The sequence below is a fragment of the Xenia sp. Carnegie-2017 genome, unplaced genomic scaffold (genome assembly GCF_021976095.1).
Source record: "Xenia sp. Carnegie-2017 unplaced genomic scaffold, XeniaSp_v1 HiC_scaffold_16, whole genome shotgun sequence".
Lineage (NCBI taxonomy): Eukaryota > Metazoa > Cnidaria > Anthozoa > Malacalcyonacea > Xeniidae > Xenia > Xenia sp. Carnegie-2017.
Genome location: NW_025813469.1, coordinates 10,748,390 through 10,764,944, shown reverse-complemented (window position 1 = coordinate 10,764,944; position 16,555 = coordinate 10,748,390). Strand labels below are relative to the sequence as shown.

At 33.7% G+C, this 16,555-nt stretch overlaps 1 long non-coding RNA gene across 1 annotated transcript; it reads left to right on the top strand.

Moving 5' to 3' along the window:
- The first annotated feature begins 13,412 nt into the window (after nt 1-13,412).
- On the top strand, nt 13,413-14,610 carry LOC124437111. Its single transcript, XR_006945584.1, has 3 exons — nt 13,413-13,452; nt 13,546-13,680; nt 13,929-14,610. It is a non-coding gene; the product is annotated as an uncharacterized LOC124437111 (long non-coding RNA).
- The last annotated feature ends 1,945 nt before the right edge of the window (nt 14,611-16,555 follow it).

The following is a 16,555-nucleotide window of genomic DNA, read 5'->3' as shown; positions in this document are numbered from 1 at the left end:
GTGTCCAAGTCACCTCTTACAACCAAAATACCATTTCTTATTGTCCACATTGCTTTAAAATCTCACATGACTTTCTAGTGACGTAGAAGAGTGACGAAATAAGTTAGAAAGTTAAAAGAGACTTACCTGAAGTCGAAGTCTGATTGAACTTCTATAAGAGACTGCTCAGGAACTACGAAGTCACTCACCCAACTAATAACTTTCTTCTTTCAAATGATGTTAAATATTACTTGCCTGCCAATATATATGTGGACATTCACATATTTTTAAAAAACTGATCGTGATATCGTGCGCTCTGTCTAACATGACTTCCTACTTCATAAACAGTAACTTATATAGTTTCAATCGAACTTCAACTTCCGGTAAGTCTCGTTAAATTTTCTAATTAAATCAGCGTTGCCAGATGGAATAAATTCAATTATGCTAAATTTTCATTAAAAATAAGCCAGTTTTCTGCCAACTTCTGTGAGATCGGAAGTTAGTAATAGTAAGAGCAAAATTCGACTTTTAAAGGACTAGTAACGAGCAAAAAATTAAAAGTGCAAGATTACATGAAGCGGAATGCAACACCATTTAATGGCTTAATGCTTAAAATTTGATGTGTTTTCAAAGTATTCTCTTCAATGTAATAAGCGTTCTATATTTGACAGCGAGTAATTATTGACATGCCAACCAAAATATAGCGTATTTTAAACTTAACTAATTTCCAAACTAGAAGAAATTAAGAAAACTCCTGCCCACGGCAAATTTGAAAGAAAATACTCACTATATAAAAGCGTTACTTTTCAAAAAACTTTGTTGCAGATCAGTGCAAGCCCGAGACCGAAGGTCGAGGGCTACACATGCTCGAGAGTTCTCACAAACGTCTCCGAGGCTTGCATAAGCCATTGTAAACACGAAGAACATCTTTTATTTCTTTTATCAAATAACACTAATGAAAAACAGACAAACATTTTAATTTTTCCTCTAAAATAAATTCATGATCGATTTGCAAATTCTCTTTGACTGATTGATTGTTATGATTGATTTGATTGGTTGAGCTCGGATGTGTTTTGCACAAGCTAATGAAAACACAGATCTAGACCAATCATCGCTCGCATTACATTGTGTTTATTTTAAAGAGCGTTATGATTGGCTCATAGCACAAAATGTCTATAAAAGTGCCGATTAGCTTTATTGGACCTTGTTCAAGCAAGGCGTTAGTAGTGGGGCGATCATTTTCAGTACAGCTTTGCAGCTTTGAAAATAACCAGTTACAAATATCAACAGAATTCTGATCGTAAGTTTCTTCAACTACTAAAGATGGATGTCATTCATAATTTAGAAGACTATGGATTTCAGACAACGAGCATTTATTATGACTCATCACGTCAAATAGAAAGGATTACAATGAAAAAATCAACATTGGCAGCAAGATCAATAGAAACACCAACCACTAACTAACTTTTGAAAGATTTTCAGTTAAATAACAGCTAACATTATGTGCTCAGATAAAACACGTAATCGAAAGTATAGAGCGAAACTAGAAGTCATTAACTCCATTTTAAATTTTTTATGTTTTAAAACTAAATACTCAAATGTTCACATAACAATTAAAAGCACGTTTTCTCAAAGCAAGCGTTTTAGTGATCAAAATGGGATCAATAAATATTTCCATGTAAAACAGCAATTGTTAACATCATTAAACACGATGCATTAAGATAACTGTGTTATATCATCGTTGGGTACAAAATACGTTTCCGTTTTTGAAATTATGTTTAGCAAAGTAGTTACTAAGATTAATAGTTTGAAAGCGATGTAGTTTGATCATGTCGATCGAAACCACAAGAACAAAAATGGTAAACAAACTGTACGTCCGTTTTATTTGCAGTTGCATGCTGAAGATCTTACGGAGAAACTTTAAACGAAGATGTTAGGGCAATTAAGAAAACATATCTGTAGGAACTGGTAGCTGTCTGCATTAATTTGTTCTTACTAACTAAACTTAGCAATTGAGAAATTTATACGTTATACATATGAATTTCAGTTGTTTTAGCTTTACATTTTATAGTTTGAATGTTTCTACTGTAATTCATCACCTTAGAACTAATTTCGAGATCGAAATTGATTTATGATCGCAATGTGATTTCAAAGATGAGCCGTTTTTATACATCTTGTAGCTATGTTCCATAATAAATACAAACAAAATTTTAATTAATTTTACCATTTGTAACTTAGGAAGTGTTAAAATGTACAAATTTTTGCTCAAATGCTTGTTAAGCTATGAAATTGGGAAAATGTAAGTCAAATCAGTTTTTAAGTGCAAAAGATTAATAAATTAAAGATTACTTGTGGATAATTTTTGTTGATAATTGTTTGTAAAATCGACCATGGCAGGCGTCTCCAAAATCACCGGAAATAGATTTCAGAATTTAATGATCAATTTGGGATCAATAAATATTTCCATGTAAAACTGCAATTGTTAACATCATTAAACACGATGCATTAAGATAATTGTGTTATATCATCGTTGGGTACAAAATGCGTTTCTGTTTTTGAAATTATGTTTACAACATACAAAGTAGTTACTAAGATTAATAGTTTGAAAGCGATGTAGTTTGATCATGTCGATCGAAACCACCAGAACAAAAATGGTAAACAAACGTCTTCTCTTAACATTTTCATGTTTTTCAAAATACACATTGAGCGCCAGACGACGCGCATTTGAGCTTGGCTATGTTAAAATATTCCACTTGCTAAGTGGGAAATTTAATGAACTTATTTATGCAAACAGGTGTTGTTTTTGGGTAAAAATCGTTACTTAGCATTTACATTTAAGATATTTTCATCATAATTTCACTGTACGTCCGTTTTATTTGCAGTTGCATGCTAAAGATTTTACAGAGAAACTTTAAACGAAGATGTTAGGGCAATTAAGAAAACATATCTGTAGGAACTGGTAGCTGTCTGCATTAATTTGTTCTTACTAACTAAACTGAGCAATTGAGAAATTTATACGTTATACATATGAATTTCAGTTGTTTTAGCTTTACATTTTATAGTTCGAATGTTTCTACTGTAATTCATCCCCTTAGAACAAATTTCAAGATCGAAATTGATTTTAAAATTTCAATGTGATTTCAAAGATAAGCCGTTTTTATACATCTTGTAGCTATGTTCCATAATAAATACAAAGAAAAATTTTAATTAATTTTACCATTTGTAACTTAGGAAGTGTTAAAATGTACAAATTTTTGCTCAAATGCTTGTTAATCTATGAAATTGGGAAAATGTAAGTCAAATCAGTTTTTAAGTGCAAAAGACATTAACAAATTAAAGATTACTTGTAGATAATTTTTGTAAATAATTGTCGTAAAATTGACCATGGCAGGCGTCTCCAAAAATCACCGGAAATAGATTTTAGAATTTTCCGAAGGGGAGGGAAGGGGGAGGGGAGGTAATTTGAACGGTGCTAATCCAATGGCGAACTTAATACAAAACGTTAAATTTACGATCCTGTTGTCTACTTTTTCACTCAAAGCTGAAATGTCAAATTGGACATCCAATTCCTTATATATTATATGGATTGGAACATTACCATAAAAAGGTTCTTAGCCGACACTCCTTTTAGGAACACATTGAGCCCTCATGCTGATGTAACTTGTGCAATCATCTTCAGGTCAAGAAAGTAAACTGGAATGGATCTTTTCCAATAATGAATTTCATATTAATTTATTTTCAAACAACTAAAATGAACAACTTGAGACATGTTACTCCAATAGATTTAATTCAGATAAGATGTGCAGCGATAAGCATTCTCGAAAGGGCGTATGATTGCATAAATACAAGAATATGTGTTTTATTGCATGTCGTTTCTTAATTTGTTAGGTGCATATGAGCTAGAAGAGTTTAGAGACAAATATAACAACAATAAATATAATGTACGCGCATTCTACATAAAATCTCAAATTAAGATAAAATTCCAAGCAAAATTATCTGAAAGTTTGGTCGGTAAAAGTTAATTGCTTTTTGTTAACTTGTAATTAGAATAATTGTAGAGAGTAGAAGGGAGAAATATTAAAGGGACTGAGCTAGATCTTAACTTCGTTCTACGTTTGTAACCAGATACGAAGCTTCCAAACAAACTAATGAATCAATGATCGACGTTGCGTGTGTTTACTCAGCTCATTCTTGCCATTCATATATTTGTCGCAAAATAGCTTCTTTTGGAATTCGTTGATAACTAACCGAAACTAATTGTCTAGTGGAGTGGAAAGCCTTTAAACTTTGTGAATACATCACAGAATGATGATCTGAGAAATAATGAGATAATTGACAAAATTTGACACCGAATTTCGACATTAATATAGAGGTTCCGATTACTTGAAAATTACAAGAAAATTGTGATTATATTTGCTGGAAGAAGGGGACATTTCCAAAAATGGCCATATTTATCGATATTTATTCAAGTTCTGATCAGTTAGGGGGTGTTTACATGAATCTGGAATGACTTTCAATTGCAATCAAAACGTGATGTCAATCCACGTTTAAATGGGAAATCAACACAAGGATTGACATTTCGCAGAAATTTTGAATTTTGAAGATAACGAACTTAAACATTATTACAACCCTTTTCTTTTCTTTCGTTTCTGAGTTTATATAGCTTAATACTTGCATGAAACTAATTGTTGCTTTTTTTCGCACTCATTTTAGACCATTTAGCCGCCTTAGGGGGTGTTTACATGAATCCGAATGAATGAACTCATTCCACTTTAAAAGAAATCCTATTGCATGTTTACATGAATCCGGAATGAGTCACAACTCGATCCAGATCGAATTCATTCCTAGTTTCATTCCGGATCGAAATTTCATTCCGGATCGAAATTTACTTTTTATCTCATGTAAACGCGAATTGAGTTTCATTCTGGAATGATATTGTGATTAATGACGAAGCACGCATGTGCCATGGGTATTGTCTTCTGGCAAAATGAAGCTCGTAAGCAAATAAAGAGGCTAAATGGGTTAAAATGAGTGCGAAGAAAAACAACAATTAGTTTCATGTAAACACGGATTGACATCACGTTTCGATCGGGATTGAAAGTCATTCCGGATTCATGTAAACACCCCTATTTGCTTACGACATTCAATTTCCCAGAAGACAATACACATGGTGCATGCGTGCTTTGTCATTAATCACAATATCATTCCAGAATGAAACTCAATAAGCGTTTACATGAGGTTAAAACTAAAATTTTGACCCGAGTGAAACTTCGATCCGGAATGAAAATAGGAATGAACTCGATCCGGATCGAGTTGTGACTCATTCCGGATTCATGTAAACATACAAAAGAATTTCTTTTAACATGGAATGAGTTCATTACGGATCGAAAGTCATTCCGGATTCATGTAAATAAACGTTCTTTATTTGACAGCGAGTAATCAGGGGCGGATCTAGGATTTTTCAAACATCAGTCATAAAACGTCGGAGGCGCTCCGCACCTGGGAGGGTCTGAGGCAATCTCCCCTGAGAAATTTTGAATTTCAGAGTCTTGAAAATGCCATTTTCAGCGTTTTAGAGCAATACAAAATGTATTTTGTGGGCATCGTTTTTGCGTAAAAACAACACATTTTTCTTACGTTTTTTTTTCAAAAAAAAAAATAAAGTGAACAATAATTGAATGTTTTGCCAAATATTTAGGCTCATTATCATGCCAAATATATGGCTCATTAGCATGTCTAGGAACGTAAATTTATTTTACAATAATGCTATTCAAAAACAGATATATTCTTTAAAATTTCTACCAAGTTGTCAGGCATAGACCCCCTTAGAGACCCCCATTCAAACCTCTATGTAATAAGTTAAGTTAGAAATTTGGTACTACAAGTGACAGTTCATAGATATAGAAAAGCTCAGACTTCAAACCATGCAAGTTTATTGTAACTCTTTACCCATCTTCACATCAGTGCCAGCAAATTCAACCTTTGAGAAAAAACTCAAAATTTTTTTCTGCCAAAGATTAAGCAAAAATTATCAGAGTGAAAATTTGCAGTTAAGGTTAGCTTAATGCCATAAATGTTTATTAGGCATTTCACTAGACTATTATCTTCTGCAAGGTGTGCTATATAGCAATCACTAGTAGCATTGTATTATAAAATACAAACAGAATGTAACCAACATGTCTTTAATTATATAATTACATGAATGTTAAAAATGGTTTATGTGTCATGCTTACTGGTTATGATAAATATCTTTTCATATGATCAAAGCTTGTTTAAATGTAAATCTAAAATAATTTAGTTTAGAAATTATAATGATCATCAGAAAAATTACCTAGCGATCATGAAAAATACTTTGCTGTTTTGCCAAATTTCAAGGTTTATCTGCATACATAGGAAGACATTTTTACTTTATAGAAAATGCTTTTCATACATCAATAGCCCTTTGGAATTTATGGCAACAATCTGGTATGAGCCGTAGATTAACACACCTTTACATCTCTACATGAGGTGTTCATTTAGAAAAGGGGACAATATGTGACATGGGACAACATATCGTGTATGTGAAATACTCAGGTTTAATACCATTCCAGTCAAATTGTCAAAATAAAAAGCTTCATGGATCATAAGACTCAAAATCACAGGTTATAGTAAACAGCTTCTCATGTAATCAATGTTAGTTTTCTCAAATCTTAAACAATATGTAGTATAACTGTCCAATGATTGAATGATCAATGATCATAAACTGAAAAGCCCCAAACATTTGTTTATGATAAAGTAAATAATAGTATGGCACCTAATGGCTACAGATTTTTTGTCCATTGAAATATAATTGCAGAAATGTAAGATTTCGAGGCCATATAACGGTCACGATTCCCCAAGCACTAAAGACATCACAGCTAAAAGTCCTTCGTCAACAACAATTTTAGAAGCATCAATCTGCTTACCATACGCCATATTAACATAAATCGCATCACACACTCGCATAAATTGACTTTGATATATTGCATTCATGCATACACTTCACTTGTCCTTTACTTACGATTTTCGATGTAAATTTCTGCTGATCAAACTCAAAACAATGTTGGCTTTCTTTTGAACATCAATGACTGAAATGTCGCTCGCGAGATCGTCTTTGCCAAGCATTTACAATTCATCCATAAATTTTTCACCCTCTTGAAAAAATTCCCAGTTTGGAAAGCAGCATTCATGTCAACATATAAATTTGTAAAAGATTTCCATAAATTCCATCTGATTGTAGTTTAGTTTCTATCATGCTTCAGAAAATTACTATGAACGATCAAACATTCAATTCAGACATTGAGCTTGACTATGTTAATTCAGTTGGCTATCAGTCGTTTCTCCCCAGAATACGCAACAAACGGATGACGTGAATCTAAAATAACAAAATTTTATTTTTTTTATTAATGCACGCCCTGTGAAATGTGTTGATTTACCGCAATCTGATTGGCTGCAGCCACTTTTTACACTATGTCGACCGTGGTCAGGATATTTATTATAGCGAGAGTCAATTTAACGTATAATCCAGAAGAAAAGAAATTTGTAGAAAACAATGCAATCTCAATCTTAATAAGCCATTGACCATTTTACCACGAAAATGGCTTTATCGTGAAAATAGAAAAATAAAAACCTTATTTACCGTCTAGGTCGGCATGGAAATAAGAAATATTTCCCTCCACCTCAGTGAAAAAATTTTTTCAGTACAGACCTCCCAGACGGTAAATAATACATAAAGTTATCTACAAACTCAAACGTGGGAAAATATCGCCGACAACGAATACGCTTCTAGTAGTTTAAGAGTTTTCCAACGAAAAATGAAATGAAAATGCAGCTGGCACACCACCTGCAGCCATTCACCCCAACCCTGTATTCAGCAATCATTCTATACTTGCAGAAACTTATCATAAGTTTTCACATTCAAAAGTGACCTTATCATATGGAAATTGCGCTGGCACACCACCTGCAGCCTTTACAACCAAAGCTATGAGGAATGCACCCCAATCCCCCATTCACTAGTAAATCTATCCCTGCAGTTACTTACCATGGTTTTTCTCATTCAAAAGTGACATTGTTATTGGGACAAAAATTTCCATCAAGTCTGGTACTTTACGAATAATTCGAACAGCACATAAAGCAGCCTGGAGAGAAATGAAATATGAACTTGACATACATGCACGCAATTTTTAATCAAGGCTTAGGGAAAACTACATCAAAAAAAAATTCTCACACAAATACCTTTTTGCGAGTGAAACTTTTGGATGTTTTTAATAATCGCTCGATTTCACCTGCCAAATCACGACTCATTTCTTGAGAGCAGATACTGGAAAAGAAAAAGTTACACATCTATAATAAAGTGCTGCCGAAATACATAGTAATAAAAAGCGAGGCAGAAAAATTTTTTTGGACAAAATATGATAAGGCCATGAAGCCCATTTTACCAAAATTTTACTTATTTCATGAAATATATATAAATAGAAGTGAAATTCTTCGTACAAAGGCAAACAACCAGCATATAGCATTAAAATACTAAAAAAACAAGCAACTGGACAATGCATACTACTACTGCACAAAATCAATGCCAGTAGACCTTCATTGAAAATTCCATAAAAGCCAAGCAATTGACAAATATATATTCAGAGCTTTATTAAGCAGCACCGGCATTATTATACATGTACAGTCTCTAATTACAAGATAAAACTTAAAAACAACTTAAAGTTTAACATCGAACAATTATTTAAGGTTTCTGTGTTTAAATGGTCTGATCCAAACATGTGGTAATATTCATATCTTAGACCATTCTGGTCAAATAAAATTTATGCCTTGTTTTAACACATTAAAGCCCAACATCTGGTGATAAAAATTATCAAATAAGGTTCAATAAATGTGCATACAATATTTTAATAAGTTGAATGAATTGGGCACATGGTGAAAAACATACCTTGATCCTAAGAGTTGAATCAATTTTTATCTTATCTTTTGAAAATTTCTTGACAATGCTAGAAAGAGACTCCTCGGTAGTTATGCTTTCTTGCCTTTCCTCAGGTTTTGTAACCTGCGTGTTATCAGATAGAGATGCTTCATTATCTTGAAAATCTGTATCATCATCAATGTTATTACAGAATCCAAATGAAGCATACACTTGATGTGCTGTTGTTTCCTGATTTTGTAGTTCAAGAATATAAGCTACAGCCATTTCAAAATCATTTTCACTGTTATGCAAAGCCTCTTGTATAATTTGATCATTTATTTGTGGAAACATTTCACTTAAAGTACCATAAGTCAAACTGTTTAGTTTTTCACCCCTGTGCTGATTATCATTTATTGGTATAGGCAGTGACTTCATTGCAAGCATATCATGACTGTATGTTATTGGCACATTTTCACCATCACTATGGCTTTTGGTTAGTGTTGAAGGTTGTTCAACATCCTCAATATTGTTACTGCTATTCACATTATCATTCAAACACTGTTCATCATTCACTAGGATGGGTACTGACTTATTTTCATGATCACTATGCTTGTTGTTTAACTTGTAAGACTGTTCTTTACTTACTTCAACATCATCTGTATCATCACTGCTCCTGTTATCATCCTTCAAGCATCCTTTTAATTCCTTTTAATTTTGATAGAGAATAGTCAATGTCAGGGCAAAGGAAGAAATTAATTCTGTAATATGGATTATTACATTCTTCCTTGTATTTATGCAAAACAAAATCTTCCTCACTCTCTTTTAGCTTTGCTACTTTTGATGCATCTGAGTATAGCATCACATACTTCGTCATAGGCTTAATTATATTTTTTGAATGTGCCATATGTTTGTTTAGAGCTGCCTGTAATAACCTTTCAGCATTAGCAGATTTTTGTATGGATAGAACTAAAGATTTCCCACGCTGAATCTTTAATTTTTCACCATCATAAAGCATAATTCCGACATTTTTCCGAACAGTTTCATTAAGATCTTCATCAGCGCTTTTTGCCCTTTTTGCTTTCCCTTTATAGCCACTGCCACTAGTCGATGGTCTGAAGTGCCTCGCTCTTTCATCTTCTTTTCTTTTCTTAAAATAATTGAAAGTAACCGGAATACGTTCCTTTTCATGAAGCCCTTTCTCTGATAAACCTTGCAGTCCAGATAGTTCGACTTTTTTGCCACAATTTGCGCAAAAAGCATAAGATTCGAGCAATTCCTTTCCACAAAACGGACAAAACATGCTTTGTCTTGTGTGGGTTAAAATTATAGGTGACCGCGCAAACGCGGGTAAGACTGGGGCGAATGTGTAGCGAGAATTTTGAAATGTGTAGCGAGTATTTTGAAATGTGTAGTGAGAATTTTGAAATGTGTAGCGAGTATTTTGAAATGTGTAGCGGGTATTTTGAAATGTGTAGCGAGTATTTCGAAATGTGTAGCGAGAATTTTGAAATGTGTAGCGACTATTTTGAAATGTGTAGCGAGTATTTTGGAATGTGTAGCGAGTATTTTGAAATGTGTAGCGAGAATTTTGAAATGTGTAGCGACTATTTTGAAATGTGTAGTGAGTATTTTGAAATGTGTAGTATGATTTTGAGTGATGTTTTCTTATTCTTTGTTATGTTTCTTAAATTATTTTTCTGATGACCCGTACCGGCCACAGTACAAGACGGCTCGGGAAGAAAAATTCCTCGCGATATTTCACGTAACTTTCAATTCAAACCAAGCATTCGGATGATCTTGAGTAAGACGGAAGATTTAGAATAATTAAGGAAGCTATTGCGCATGCTCACTTGCATACATGCTTATCACGAATACATTAGAGAAATTATTTGGAATAACTAAATTTCATGAGACCAGTGAAATTATTTTGAACAACTAAATTTCATGAGACCGGTGTTCCAAATGGTTCAAATAATTGAAATAAGGTCATATTGAAGCATAATCTAATACGTTGAAACATATATTGTGACTTGTAGCATTATTATTTGTATTTGGTCATTTGTAGTAACCATTATTTACCGTATGAACTTTATTCATGACACGTCATACTCATATCACGAGGTGCTTCCGTTTCTACTAAGTCCAATGAAGTCAGACTCTTTTGAACAAATTAGGTACAATAGAAAATTTCCGGATGTGTTTTCAAAGTATTCACTTCAAAATTTCAAACAACAAATGGAAACATGTTTGCTTAAATATGCTGACTTGACAAGAATAGATTGGACAGATACAGTTAATATTGCGAATACCTCTTGCATTCCAGACGATTCCTCATGTAAAATATGGGTAAAAATGGCCAGAAAGTTAATAGCTCTGCGAAGAAAGAACTTCCCTCAAAGACTGTTTCAAGATCTGTGGTAAAAGCCAAGGAGAAAATTAGCATAGGGATTCAAAATACTCAATTTAATTAGATTGCTGATTATTCTCAGCATCAGTCAATAAATAAACGTTATTATCAAAGGTCAATTATATTTGAAGAAATCTGTTAAATGGATGGATACAAATAAGGAAATTGGAAGCGGAAATGAAATATAAAATGCATAAAGGCGGAATGGCAAGCCACAAGGTGATTTATTGAATAGAAGGAAAGCTGGCGGACGGGAAGAGCCTGAGGTACTGAGTTATATATTGCTTTAAACAAGTTAGCGTGTTCAGCCGTGAAAGTGTTGATGGAAGTCTGTTGTTCAGCGGGAGATATTCTCAAGTGCCCGAAAATTGGTGCAGAAGTGAGCCACCATGCGAAAGCAGAAATGATAATAATACACCAGACCAGAGTCAGAATGGCAAAGAAGATTGCTGAGAAGAAAATACCAATGGATGGCGTATACTGCTGTAACACAAACAAAGGATTTGAGCAATTTGAAGGGGATGGTGAAAGACAAAAGGATGGTGACCAGGAAGGGAAGTCAGTATTGTGGTTGAGGTAAAAGAAAGAGTAGTGGACAATACATGAAAAACAGTGAGTGATTTTGAATTGAGTTAAATAAAATTTTCTTGAGTAGTTAAGATTGAAGATGTAGGTAAGCAGGGATTTGGTTTAAAGCCAGGTAGTGGATAAAGTTGAGAGGTCCATCTTAAGAGTTTTATAGATTAGTGAATTTTCTTATTAGAATGGAGGGATCACGTATTTGCCTTGTTCGACTCTCAGCCGTGAATGCGAATTAGGTGTTGTCGTTTCCGATAGTCAAGAAAAGAAGTGGACGCATTGGAGGAAAGAAAAAAGTAAAACAGTCGTCAAATGAAGTGTCGGTAAAGCAGTGGTTTGAATAAAGAAGGACATTTATTAAACCAGAGAGGTCTCTTTCTTGACTACCTGAACCGAAAAAACCCTAACATCACATTCACATCTGAAGTCGAACAAAACAGAAAGCTCTCATTTCTTGACATTGATATCTCTCGTACTAATGGAAAATTCACCACTTCCGTCTACCGCAAACCTACTTTCACTGGCCTTCACCAACTTCCACAGCTTCATCCCACTTACTTTACAAACTTCACTTAGTTCTTGCTTACTTCACAGCATCTTCAACCTTTGTTCTATTTATGAAAATTTTCATACACAACTCGAATTTACCAGAAAGTCACTCACCAAAAACGGTTTTCCTTCACGTATAATTGACCAAATCACACGTCGCTTCCTTAACAACACCTTTGCCCCTAAACCACCTGTCTTGACTGCTCACAAAATGCCCATCTATTTCTGTCTTCCTTTCACCGGCATACACTCCCTTCAAATTCGCACACAAATCAATAACCTTTGTGTTGCAGCCTTGCCACATATATCCATTAAATTTGTTTTCCGCCCTTCTCAACGTATCTCTTCTTTCTTCCCCTTTAAGGACAAAATTCCCAAGCCTCTGAGATCTGGTGTAGTGTATTTATTCAAGTGTCGAAGCTGCAACGCTTCGTATGTGGGTCAAACCACACGTCATCTACACACCAGATTTTTGGAGCACTTGGGAATATCCCCCCTTACAGGCAACCAAGTTTCCCACCCTGCATCATCAAGCATCCTTGCTCACATTAACGCAACTGGACACGCCCCCAACTTAGACGACTTTAAAATAATCTCCTCTTCCAACGATACTTATGAACTCTCCATCCATGAAAGCCTTCTAATCAATAAACACAAGCCTTTACTTAATGTGCAAGGAAACTCCATTCCACTTAACCTCTTTTAATTTCTCTTCATTTCACTTCCAAACTTCCTTATCATGTATCCATTCGACACCGCTTCCTTTAGTAGTAATTTAACACCTTTTTGTAAATATAATACCTTGTCTTAACGTCCTATTTATTATTTGTCTGAAGATGTCTTGAGTAAAGACGAAACGTCACAATAAATTTAAATTTCACAATTTGTTTTTTTTTTGGTCTATTTCTATGGCTCTAATCAGAACTTTATGTTGGGCATTGATTTTTATCACACGTATTCGATTTCCGCTCGGCAAGTCTCTCGCTACAATTTTAAATCTGTTAAAAAATTGGTCAGTTTAGTCCCTCCTTTGGTTCCACGTGTTCAGAGATTGTTCTTATTTTTACATTATTTTTGCATCTGAAATAAAAATTTGTCGTTTTAGACCAAGGAAAAGTTGCAAGATGATATTGAAAATGCAAATATTCAGTTTACTGATCTGCAAACCAAACTGGTTTGGGAGAAAGAAGATCAGAGAGAAGAAAATGAAAGGAAAGAAAAGTCAAAAGGACTTGAAAAGGTGATGAATGAGTTCTTAAATAAGTTCTTAAATGCTTAAACTGTAGGGAGCCTGGATTGAATGGTCATGGTTGTAGGATGACCTGAAGATTTGTGGGTTGACCTGAAGATTTGTGGGTTGACCTAAAGATTAGTGGGTTGGCCTAAAGATTTGTGGGTTGGCTTGAAGATTTGTGGGTTGGCTTGAAGATTTGTGGGTTGGCAGGAGAACATTTTTGATGTACTGTCTTCATTGAATTATTCATTTAGATTTCTGTGAGTTTTGTATCATATGACAAGCAACTAGAACAAACAACCGAGGTGTTTGGAAACTTATGAATTCAAATGGAGATTGGAATGCCAAGAAATTTTGGGAAACATTGTACTTTCCCTATTTCGCTGATAGTTTTTCGAAATGTATAAATGTACAGCCATTGTGATATATTGTATTATAAAAAGTTATTGTGATAAAGAAATAATTTTTTTTGATAAGTGGAATGGCAAAAAGTTAAAAAGAAATTTGTAGTTTGTTAGTAACATGAATTGGCTTAAAAACTTTGATACGAATGATGTACATTGTAAAGCAAGTTTATTTCAAAATGGCTTTAAAATAGGTACACGAGGCACACAATGACTCAAATTGGATATTTCCATTTTCATTTTATGATTCAGGACAGAGATATGGGACAAGAGAGGTGGGGGTGCACAATAATGTAAAATTTCATTTATTTTAATTATATGAAGCATTATATGAAGCATTATATGAAGCAATCTTTCCAAGGATATCTTTGAAAATCATGGATTAGCAATGATGATAGTCACTGTTGTTAGTACTTTGATTGTTAGTCTGTACCTTGATATACTGGTCATGCATAATGTGTAAATCAAAATTCAATGAAAATATTTAGCCATAAGTATATTTTGAATAAAATGTAAAATATCTAAGCTGAAACTTATTTGTCAGCATATTTGTTTCTTTATGCCAGAAAAAATCATTGACCAAAAGTAATATTACACTTAAGATTTTTAAAACATATTTTAAACACAGTTTCCTCTGAATCCAGTAGGTTATTAATTCAAGAGCTGAGCATTTAAACAAAAATGATATTAAACATGAATTCTTACATTACAACTTCTACATATCAACAATAGTTAAACATAAAATATATGTCATTGTTTCATTCCAATTTAGACATAATTTTGCCCAAAAGGTAAAACTTCAGCACTAGCTCCATGTCCTGGTTTATTTATTGAAGGAAGATATGTCCATGAAGAACTACTTCCCATATCGAAACACTCCACTGATTTAAGATTTTCACCTTTATCATTCAGACCTCCCATGACAGCAATTGTATCATCTGTTATAACTGCACAAAACTCACGTCTCTTTTCCAACATGAATGGTAAGACTGTAATCTTACCTGTTTTGCTGTCATACATGATAACACTGTTCAATGCTTCTTTTCCATTACAACCTCCAAGAAGAACAACTTGATCTCTCCATTGAACTGTTGCTATTCCACCCAATGGATGAGGTAATGAAGGCATTTCCTTAAATGTAAGAGTCCTTGGATCAAATTCCAAAACACTGGACAAATATTTGTTACCTTTTCCCACTCCTCCAAAAATAAGAACTTTATCATCAACAACAACAGCTCCATGGCACCAACGTGGTTCAGGCATATGACACAACTCTTTTAAAACATGAGATGTTGTACCAGTTATCTCTACTTCACTGATCAAATCTGATGCTCCTTTGCCATAAATAAATCCTCCAATGAAAAGGATTTGTTGTTTATGAACAACAGTTTGATGTTGCCAACATTGATAAAGAAGCTCCGCAAGAAATTTTCTCCATGTCAAAGGAAACTGTTTTATATTTAATGTCTCCATTGACTTGCTGTCATATCCTCCAACAACAAATAAATCATCATTATGAATAAATGATGAAGCATAGCTGTGTATACTTTTCATTGATGCAATTTCAAACCATTTCTCCTCCTTCCATGAAAATATTTCAACACTTTTTAAGGAACCATGTGAATAACTTCCAGCAACCAAAATATCACCTTTTACTGAGTTCATCAACATTTCAACTGGTGATGTTGATGTTTGAACATGTTGTTCATTTTTATTTATCTTTTCCAACATTTGAAACATCATTACTTTCATGTCTTTCATTTCTTTAGTCAGCGAAGAAAGATTTTGTTGAACATCTCTTACTTCTTTCCTTGATTCCATCATTTCCTTGGTCACTGTAGAAAGATTTTGTTGAACATCTTTTATTTCTTTCCTTGATTCCATTATATCTTTGGTCACTGTAGAAAGATTTTGTTGAACATCTTTTATTTCTTTCCTTGATTCCATCATTTCTTTGGTCACTGTTGAAAGATTTTGTTGAACATTTTTTATTTCTTTCCTTGATTCCATCATTTCCTTGGTCACTGTAGAAAGATTTTGTTGAACATCTTTTATTTCTTTCCTTGATTCCATTATATCTTTGGTCACTGTAGAAAGATTTTGTTGAACATCTTTTATTTCTTTCCTTGATTCCATTATTTCTTTGGTCACTGTTGAAAGATTTTGTTGAACATCTTTTATTTCTTCCTTTATTTCTCTCTTTGATTCCATCATTTCTTTACGTATTTCTGCATATTGTCGACCTACTTCACCATCCATGTGCACTTTTATTTTGTCAACATGATCAAAATTTCGTTGAAACATTTCTCTAATCTCTTCAAAGTCGTGAGAAGGAATCTTTCTGTATTCACATAACTTAGTTTCGTGCTTGATCTTGTCTCGTTTGTTTATCTCCAAGCCACAACGTTCATTAGAACACAACACTGGAGCAAAGCCACAATTTTCAACATGTCTTTCTAAGTCTTCAACTTTTATAA